Source organism: Amblyomma americanum, chromosome 7 (genome assembly GCF_052857255.1).
Source record: "Amblyomma americanum isolate KBUSLIRL-KWMA chromosome 7, ASM5285725v1, whole genome shotgun sequence".
Lineage (NCBI taxonomy): Eukaryota > Metazoa > Arthropoda > Arachnida > Ixodida > Ixodidae > Amblyomma > Amblyomma americanum.
In genome coordinates, this window is record NC_135503.1 from 119,539,570 (window position 1) to 119,549,533 (window position 9,964).

Sequence of the window (9,964 nt, forward strand, 5' to 3'; positions counted from 1 at the left end):
CTCTTTCAAGATAATCAACCTCCGTGCTGGCTTCGGTGTCGCAACGGATGCTTATGGTACAGAAGCAGACTCTAATGGGGACTAGGTCACATATAGAGAGCGCATTGGAAAGGAAGAAACTCACCTGCATCCCCTACAATTATGGAGTGTCTAGACCACAACTTTAAAAAGGCGACTCGCGGTTATGGGGTGGGCATGTTATTTTGGGCAAAGAATAAGATAGGGCGGATTTGCGCCGCCATTGAGTGGTGTGACGCACGGCGGGTACGTCCTTGTCCTTGTGGTGCCACAGCACTATGAATTCGTTCCAACTCGCCCATTGTTCAACCCTTTGGTCCTTTGACTGTTTGGCAGATTGTAATTATGTAGCATTGCTTTTTGTACATCTGATTGTCTTAAGCCATTCTGTGGAAGGGAAGAGGCCTCACTGCTCGGATTTCCCGGGTTTCGTGAGCTGCTTGTATCATTCGATGCTGACCGAGCAGTCACGGGGCGCTCGCATGCTGTGTCTCCTCCACCCTAAGCGAAGCGGTGGTCATGCGACCGCTGTCTTTCCTGCGATTTACGCCACTGTTTAAAAATAAAACTGCTACTGTAGCACATATGTCCATTTTATTGTTCTTGTTCTTGCTCGTTTTGTGTTCTGCGCTGGTTGTTCAAAGCGTCATGCGATTTCATTAGGGCGCACCAGCATCCTTGTGAGTCCACTCACCTCGCTTGTCCACATGGCTGATTAATCTGTGCGAAATATGCCTCGAGGAAGTACCTACAGCAAAATGAAAAAAATGTTCGTGAAAAAAATCGTGAAAGCCTAAGCCAGATTTGAAGTGTCGCCAATGTACAGACGTCATCTTTACATTTCTGCTTGTCTATCAAATAGTGCCGCGATGACTCGGCACATTAACAGGCAGAGTGGCTTCACTTCGCGACCCCCACACAAAAAGAAGACGGCCATGGAGAAATTTATTACCGCCGTTCACACATTACATGCGGCCACAGTAACTGTGGTCTCCGTGTTAAGAATAATCGCACACGCAGTCAAGGCAGAAGAATGGCAGACAGCAGTCATTGGGGTCTTTGCACTGGAAAAGAAGCAAGAGAAAAATCGTGACGCGTTGACTTTTATAGGGTGAAGAAAATTTTGCGCGTAGGTTGCACCTGTGTTTCCTTATGCAGCCTTTAAATAGTCTCCGTCTCGTTATGTAAACCGCCTTTTTCAAGATTGCGAACACACGCAAGCTGGAAGGAAGCGCTGTTATGATCAGTGTGCTCATCTAAGCGGCATAGATGTTGCTTTACGAAAGGCTCAGTTTCAGGGGATTTAAAGTCCAAAAGCGATTCGGCTATGTGGTGGAGGGCTATGGATGATTTCGACCACCTGGAGTCTTTAACGTGCACTGAAATAGCACAGTACACCGGCCTCTAGCATTTCACCTCCATCGAGATGCGACCGCCGCGGCCGGGATCGAACGCGTCTCTTTCGGGTTAGGAGCCGAGCGCCTTAATCACAGAGGCACCTTGGCGGCCTTTACTAAAGGCTATCAGGCAGAAAGACGGACGGGAAAGTGTAACCGTTATGACGAATGCTTTATTCGCCTGAAAAAACGTCATTCTGTACAGCGCGTCTTGTGTCTTATTCCTGTCAGTGTCAGATTATCTGCTCTGAATGAAGGAGCGCGGGCAAATTGTTCATCGATCATCCGCGATCTGGCTATTTTCGACTGGAGCCCTGAAACCCATGACGTCCGCGTGTCAACCGAGATATGTGAGACACTTACAGCGCCATTTTACTTTCCTCAAAACCAGTTTTCATTTTCACCATCAGCCTGACTACGACCACTGAAGGACAGATGCCTCTCTGATGTCTCTCCAGCTAATTTGTCTTGTACAATATCCAGCCATCTTATCACTGCAAACTTCCTAATCTCCTCCTTTCAAATCAATATATACACCCTACCGCTACTTTATTTCTCTGGGAATCCAGTGTACTGCCCTTAACGAGAATCGCTACCTTGCCTTCGCACTACATGCTCTCTAAATGCCCTCGTCTAGATTTCAATAGAATTGCACAGACCTGCTTTTATTTCCTGACCATCGGTTCACCACGGCGCCTTTTTGTCTCTTTCGTCTCTCCGTCCTATCTTCCTCACTTCCTTTGAGGAGTGGTTCGGGTGTCCACCGAGATAAGTGAAACAGTTACTGCGTCATTTCCTTTCCTCAAAAATGAATTTCGAAACGCAACTGGCACCCGTGTGGTATGCGGGAGAATCGCCGCTAGGGGCCCGAGTGAGCGGATGCGTCTCGCATCGACTCCGCCAATTTCTGGCTTCTATGCCCAGCTAAATCTTCCCAAGGACCCATCAAGACCTTCAACGGATCCAAGAAGGTACACGGGCCCTAACCGTTATCATCTTTTGGATGTGCCTGATGATTCACAAGAACTGGCAATGAAAACGTCTCCGCCTGCTGTGCCGCTGCGCTAAGCATCGCCTCATCGAGGCGATCCTCGCCGGCGCGCTGCGTTCCTCACTCACCGGCAGCGCACCTACCCCCAGCAGCCATGGAGGTGCAAGCGCAGAGGGAAGACCTTCGTCCCAGTGAGTGGACCCCGATACTCCGCGCGTACAAGGGTGAAATCTCAAGCGCGGAAACGCTGGCCATATCCCATCAAGCAGCGTCTGTTCCATCTACGCCTACGGCGTCCCCGTCCGCTACCCCTGCGACTTTCAAGCCTACATACAGGCCTCAACAAGAACAGCTGCGCGCGACGCACGCAGTCGCACACCGAAGCAAACAACTTGCTTCACTCCCTCCCAGCACTATACGGGTCGTTTACCGACCAAGAGGAGGCCTTGCTTTGAAAGGCACCATGGCGCAGCCACTCCTGCAAGCCCTTCAAGTCAGCGCTGCTGGCCGTGACATCGGGGATATTCACCTGAGGATCCACCCTACGAATAACACCTTCCCGGTCGCTACCTCGCACGAAACAACCGCCCTTCACCTCGTCCAGATCAGGGAAGTGATTCTCTAAGATACCGCTTACCCTGTCGCAGCCTACATTGCACCGCCGGCGGCTGCTGTGCGTGGAGTCATCTCGCAAGCCTACTGGGAGGAGATGCCGGAGCAGATGCTACGGGACCACCAGACCCGTAACCCGTACGCTGATATCATTGCAGCCCGCAGAATGGGTAGGACTCATTCCGTTCTGATCACCTTTGCGCACGGACCAGTCCCGCATACCATACGCTACATGAGTGTAGTGTACAGATGCACGCCGTACAGGGGAAGTCCAGACGAGTGCACGAACTGTCGTCGGCCGGGCCATAGGTATGACGTGTGCCCGCACCCCAAGTCTGGTCTCTGCCCGCGGTGCGGAGACAAGCATGAACCGCAAAATGCGCCCTCCTGCATCCCGACCTGCATTCTCTGTGGAGGCCAGCACCTCACGGGCACCGGCTCGTGCATGGCTAGAAATCGCACCGCCCAACCACGCAACCCATCGCCCCAGAAGTCAATGCCCCCTAACAAGGATGACTTTCCTCCGCTGCAAAGGAACAAGAACGACTTTCCTCCGCTGAAAACGACCATCCCGTCTACTGCAACATGGGCCTCCAAGGCTGCCGGGACGAACACCAGGACCTCCCAGGACCCGGACGTGAAGGCTCGGCGAGAGGAGGTAAAGCAGCTCAGGGCAGCCCTCTCTACCGCCACCTCTGCTGTATCTCCCCATCCACCACCCCCTCCCCTTCACCCAACCAACCCGCCCAACCTCCCCCTAAAAACAGAAGGCCTGATGAGAGCCCAGTCGAACAAATAGACCTAGACGCCAAATTTCAGGCCTTCGCCCAAAACTTGGAAGCCAGGCTCACAGAGCGCATTACTGCGTAGCTCACTGCACAGTGTCAGCTTATGATTGAATCTATCATTACCCGTCTAATGGATAGTGTCATATGTAGCATCATGACCAATGTAGAGGAGCGCTTAACTGGCCTCACTCCTGGACTCTCAACGGACTATCCTCCCACAGTCCCACTCTCCACACCCCTCCTTCCCCTCACTACCGGACAACATGGCTCCTCCGACGGGCCTTAATTCTTTACAGATTATTCAGCGCAATTGCAGGAGCTTTCGGCGAAAGCGCGATCCTCTGCAGCAAATTATCGCAAGGTCGTCATCCCCACCAGACATTATCGCCATTCAGGACGCCAATGTTTGCAGGCAGCTGCCGGGATACACTTTCAACCCCTCAGACCCCACTGATCTTCCTCGAGTGGTCACATATGTCAGTAAATCCTTGCATTACGTGGACCACGGAATTACCTCCACTATCGCTAACAGCCTTATTGAAGTCTTACCGCCCACCCCTGCAAAATCAAGCCTGTTCTTTCTTAACTGCTACCTTCTCCCACGTCAGCCAATTAACTTACTCCCCTCACTTCTCAAATCCGCAACCCAGTTGGCCGGATCAAACCCCCTACTTATTGGCGGGGATTTTAATTGCGCTCACGTGGACTGGGGCTATCGGCGCACCAACCACAGAGGCACAGTTTTATACAATGAGACGCTGGCGCTCCACCTGACCATCTTTAATGATTTCAGGTTACCTACGCGGATTGGTAACAGTGTTACTGCCGATACTAGCCCAGACCTCACGCTTGGTAGAAACTTGGACCACCTGCAGTGGAAAGAATGCTTTCCACACTAGACAGCGATCATCACCTAATTCGAATAACGCTATACTATCGCCGATCTCAGCGCAAATTTACCGTTAAGCACACTAATTGGGACGCGCTCCGCAAATTTAGACAAGCGCCGCCAACACAGGCCCCCTTCGACCTAGACACCTGGATTATTCAGTTACAAAAAGACATTCGCCAACACACTCAAACGCTCGACTCTACGCCAGACACCCCTGTTGTTGACAGCAAGCTCGCCCACCTCCTCCAAGCACAGGACAACATAACGCAAAGGTGGAAAACTCAGAAGCACAATAGGAGACTAAAACTCAAACTTGCTCAGATTCAATGCTGAATAGAACAATGTAGTGCACTCTTTGCAAAGCTAACTTGGCTCAGGTTTGTGACGGTATCCGCGGCAATCTCTCCACAACCCGCGCTTCGCAGCTGTTACGGCAAAATGCTAGACCCCACGCAATCCAAATCTCAGACGCGCCTTAGCATTCGCCGCCTCGTTCACAACCATCGACAGGACACCGACGCCTTCCTCGCCCAGGTGAAATCCACCTATACAACCCCCGGTCTCCCTTGCAAGTATCCTGATTATGCAGGCCCACCCCAGCCCGAGCTTGACGCCCTTATTACAGAATCAGAAATTCGCGCCGCCCTATTGAAATTGCGGAATACCGCTCCCGGAGATGATCAAATTACCAATGCTGCTATCAGAAATCTTGACGATGCTTCCATCTCTGACTTAGTCAACTACGTTAACGAATGTTGGGAGGCAGGTACTCTCCCTGCCTCGTGGAAGCATGGAAAAATTATTTTTATTCCAGAACCCCGCAAGCCTATCACCCTAGACAACATCCGCCCCATTTCTCTTACATCCTGTCTAGGCAAGGTCTTCGAGCACATAATTCTTGCTCGGCTAACAACGTACATGGAAGACAACCACCTTTTCCCCCACAGTATGCTTGGCTTTCGTGCGCATCTATCTGCGCAGGACGCCCTACTTCAAATTACGCATGACGTGCTTGATGATACCATCCCCCACCACACTAAAGCTATCCTGGCAGTTGACCTCACCAAGGCATTTGACAGAATTCGACACGATGCCATCTTACGGGAACTGCAGGCTCTACAGGTAGGCCCTAAAACCTACAATTACGTCAAAAGAGCTACAACTGGGGCTAGTTGGAAATGCATCCTCGAAGGTATTGGTGAGCGCTACCAAAATACGGAAAGGGACGAACACACAAAAAAAGCGCTTTCTAACAACTGTTTATTATCTGAAGAAGCATGCCTATATACGCATATTAACGTCAAATCGTACACAGCAGATGGAAGAGCATACGACGCTGACAAGAGCGATATGAAGGAAAAATATATAATAATAAAATATCAACACGTGCCTTTACAACAGCCGAAGATTGCTATTCCTGAGGTAGTTTAATTCGGTTCTCCCTAGCATCACCGAAGGGGAGCTGATACATTGGTTATTTGGAGCAACGTGCATAGCGAAAGCTTCGATAATTTCGCGTTCCCGTCTGTTTCTGGCCCTACCTATTACCTTGGTGTTTTTTAGCATCGGGGTGCATTTGCAGTATGCGCAATGTGGTGCCAGATTTCCTGATTTTTTTACTTGCTAGCATAATCTTTCGTGCTCTCTGAGCCTCTTGTTCAGGCATCTACCCGTTTGCCCTACGTAGGTTCGTTGACAGCTAAGTGGAATGCTGTAAATGACGCTTTCTTCACACTTTCAATAGGTGATGTCGTGTTTGACGTTGCACCCAGGTTTTTTTTTGTGGTCTTCATTCACGTTGACCTTTTTGCACATTCCAATGAGCTTATTGGGAGCTGAAAAAACCACCTCAACTCCGTACTTGTTCGCTGTCTTCCTTATTCTGTGGGAGATGTTATGAATGTATGGCATCACAACGGGGCGTCCCTCATAGCTCGGTTTCTTATTCTTATCGGACCCAGTAACTTCCCTTAGTAAGCATTCTGCAATGCCGCCAAGTAACTGCTCCGGATAGCCACAAGCCCTCAATCGGGAAACCTGTTCAACAATGCTGTGACTAATCGAGTGGGGGCATGATTTTTTTTATAGCTAGTTTTAGGCAAGAAGTTGCTACAGCTCGTTTAACAATTTTAGAATGACCAGAATCAAATCGCAACATTGGTTTTTCTGCCCTGGGCTTATAAGCCCAGCAAGTGTGGTTGTCGCTGCAAGTCACCAGCAGGTCTAGGAATCTAATTTGGCTGCCCTGTGGGGTTTCAGATGTGAACTCAATTTTGGTAGCGCTCACCAATACCTTCAAGGCTACAATTACGCTCGCGCGTTTCTCTCGGGCCGCACTGCCTCCCTGCACATAGATCAGATTACCACATCCCCTTATACACTCGGAGAGCTCGGAACCCCTCAAGGGGCGGTCCTTTCTCCCATTTTCTTTAACGTTGCTCTCATCCCCATAGCTCACAAACTGGCTCTATTCCCACACCTAAAGCATACCCTGACGCTGATGATATTACCACATGGACCACTCATGGCTCTGACGGGGAAATTGAGGAAACTCTTCAGTTAGCAGCAGACACCATCTCCTCTCACGCGTCATCCATCGGGCTCGAATGTTCCCCATCTCAGTCCGCGCTCTTCCTAATTAGGCCAAAATCTGGCGCTAACTCGCCCATCCAAATCAATTTAAAAGGATCCCCTATCCCCATCACACCCGCCCTCCACATCCTTGGCCTCCACTTGCAGGATTCTGGAGGAAATGAACATACCCTTAAAAGGCTCAAGGCCTCCACGCAACCCGTGTTGCACCTTCTACGCCGAGTATCCTCCCTTAACAAGGGTTTAGACGAAGCGGACAACATGAAAGTAGTGCACGCATTTACCCTTAGCCGCATTCTATACGCAACCCCATATCTCAAATTGAACCGCAAGGATACCGAACGCGTGAACGCAATGATCCGCCTTGCGACTAAGGCCGCCCTAAACCTACCTCGTAGCACTAGCACAGCCAAACTTCTTGCACTAGGCATGCATAACACCCTTCAGGAACTAGTTGACGCGCACCTTCAGACACAGTACCTTAGACGTGCCACGAGCGCCACTGGCCGCCATATACTGTCCTTCCTTCGCATCAACATACCCGCTAACCAGTGGACCGTTATAGCCATCCCTCGACACATCCATACACCTCTCGTTGTGAAACCCCTTCCTCGAAACGTCCATCGCCAACATCACATCCCTCGCCGCATAGCTCGCGCTAATGCCCTCCATAAGTATTATGGGCAAGCCCACGATGCCGTTTGGGTAGACGTCGCATGTACAGCGGATGAAGCTGTAGCAGTTGCCTACAATCCAACTCTACCTCACCCTCTAACTCACCGTCTTCCCTCGGGCTCTATGCCTGAGGAGGCAGAGGAGACCGCCATCGCCCTAGCCCTTTGCACATTCGGACGCCCAATACATATTCAGCGACTCCAAAGCGGCTCTGTCCAACTTTGCCAGGGGCAGGATTCACGCCCCTGCCTGGCAATTGTTGAACACCCCTACCCAAAATTTACCGCGCAGGGTAGAGCTTCAGTGGGTGCCGGCTCACTCTGGGAACCCTGGAAACGAGGCTGCCGATAAATTGGCCCGAGGTCTGATTTGCCGGGCTCAGGACAGTCTCGATCCAGGATTCTTGAGGGAGCGGGCGCACACCTTTGCGGAGCTCACGCAAATACCCCATTTGGACCGTCGGCCTTACCCTCCTCCCCACCCCTCTCTTATGCACTCCCAACAGATCCTCTTCAGACGCCTCCAGACCCGCTCTCTGTCATCCCCACAGCTTTTATCCCACTATTGCGGCACATCCCCTGCATGTTCCCTATGCGGTGACCCCCACGCCACACTTTCCCATATCCTTTTCGGCTGCCCTGCTGACCCTCCCCCGCGGGGACAGCACGCCATCTCGAGCTGGGAGGACTGGGAGGTCCTGCTTATGTCTGCAGACCCGACATCGCAGCTTGCTGCGGTGACTCGGGCTGCCGACGTCATGTCCCGGCATGACCTACTTGATGCAGTGCGGGACCACGCAGTGGCCCAGGGACCCAGCTGTGTCTAATACTCAGTTGCTCAATAAAGTTTTTCTGTCTGTCTGTCTGTGGTATGCGATCCTGTGCGCGTTAAAGGTTCAGAAGTGGTCGAAATTACTCCGGAGCCCTAACCGTGGCATCTCTTTCAATCTTTCTGGCTTCACGTCCATTTTCCTGCGTTTCATCACGGTGTGCTTGAGGTGTCCACCGAGAAGCGGGGCAGTTGCGGCGCCTTTAATTTCCTCAAAACGAATTTCGTTTGGTTCTGTGAGCCCTCGCGGTGGTTCAGTGGCTAGGGCTCTCGACTACTGGGCCGGAGTACTCGGGTTCGAGCCCGACCGCTGCGGAAACATTTGGATGGAAGCGCATCGCAAAAGGCGCCCGTGTGCTGTGCGATGTCAGGGCACGTTAAAGATCCCCAGGGGGCCGAAATTATTCCGGAGACATCCAAGTGCCATCCAAGTGCCATGTAGGGGGCTTCGCCCCCACTATTTATGTCATTGGCAATAAAACCCGACCGCGGCGGCTGCGGTTTTATGGAGGAAAAACGCTAAGGCGCCCGTGTGCTGTGCGATGTCAGTGCCCGTTAAAGGTCCCCAGGTGGTCGAAATTATTCCGGAGCCCTCCAATACGGCATGTCCTTCTTCCTTTCTTCTTTCCCTCCCTCCCTTATCCCTTCCCTTACGGCGCGGTTCAGGTGTCCAACGATATATGAGACAGATACTGCGCCATTTCCTTTCCCCCAAACCAATTATTATTATTATTGTTAATAAAAGTTACCAACACCACCACTACTACCACGGCACCTCTTTCTCTCTAGCTTATTTCACTCCCACCTTCCTTGCTTTTGCAGCGCGACGCCCACTTCCAGCATGCAAAGCTGAACGTCACGTCGCATTGAGAAAATTACCTGCAAAGGAGCGCATCTGGTTGCTATGCGCTGTACCACGTGACTCGCCTCGCTTCGCTACCACGGCTGCGACGGAGAGAGCTGAATGCCGTCCGCAATGCTGCCGCCTAATTTCATTTATTTTAGGCCTTCATATCAATAAAAGTTTTTCGCTAACCTGGACGCGTGGTCATACCTTGAATTGAATTGACTGTTGGGGAAGGAAATGACGCAGTATCTGTCTCACATATCGGCGGACACCTAAACCGCGCCGTAAGGGAAAAGATGAAAGAGGGTCTGAGAGAAGAAAAGA

At 51.3% G+C, this 9,964-nt stretch overlaps 1 long non-coding RNA gene across 1 annotated transcript in view; it reads right to left on the bottom strand.

The window, feature by feature from the left end:
* Nucleotides 1-946: 946 nt before the first annotated feature.
* The window catches only part of LOC144097422 (uncharacterized), a 33,820-nt gene continuing 24,802 nt past the window's right edge, over nt 947-9,964 (bottom strand). Inside the window, exon 4 of the long non-coding RNA XR_013307012.1 lies at nt 947-1,082. This is a non-coding gene — a long non-coding RNA (uncharacterized LOC144097422). The remainder of the gene's footprint in view (nt 1,083-9,964) is intronic.